Below are 401 nucleotides of genomic sequence, written 5' to 3' on the forward strand. Positions count from 1 at the left end.
ATTAACCCAGCACAAATATAAATTTCTGCTAAATAAGCTTCCTAATAAAATTTAAAATTCACAGCAAACATTTGTGTATTTAAATATTCTATAAATTGTGCTGGTTTAATGTAGCTATATATTTTACACTTTCAAAAGCACTTGGATAACTGAACACTGGCAGCCATGTCCTTCTAAGGTTCTTTTCAAACAGAAACATTGAGCCTGGTCAGCAGACATTGACGAGAGAAATCTATTTAACAGTGCATAAATACATTGAGATTAACACATAGCATAGTGTGCTCATGTACATTTTCATCCTTTATGGCCAGCATTGTGATTGTGATGAAAACATACAGTGAATGCAAAAGTTTATACACTGTAGCAAGAAGTAGACTTTTCTTTCTTTACTAATAGTGTTG

This window comes from Boleophthalmus pectinirostris, unplaced genomic scaffold, assembly GCF_026225935.1.
Source record: "Boleophthalmus pectinirostris isolate CB_2022bp ecotype Guang Dong unplaced genomic scaffold, ASM2622593v1 HiC_scaffold_5, whole genome shotgun sequence".
In the NCBI taxonomy this organism is placed as follows: domain Eukaryota; kingdom Metazoa; phylum Chordata; class Actinopteri; order Gobiiformes; family Gobiidae; genus Boleophthalmus; species Boleophthalmus pectinirostris.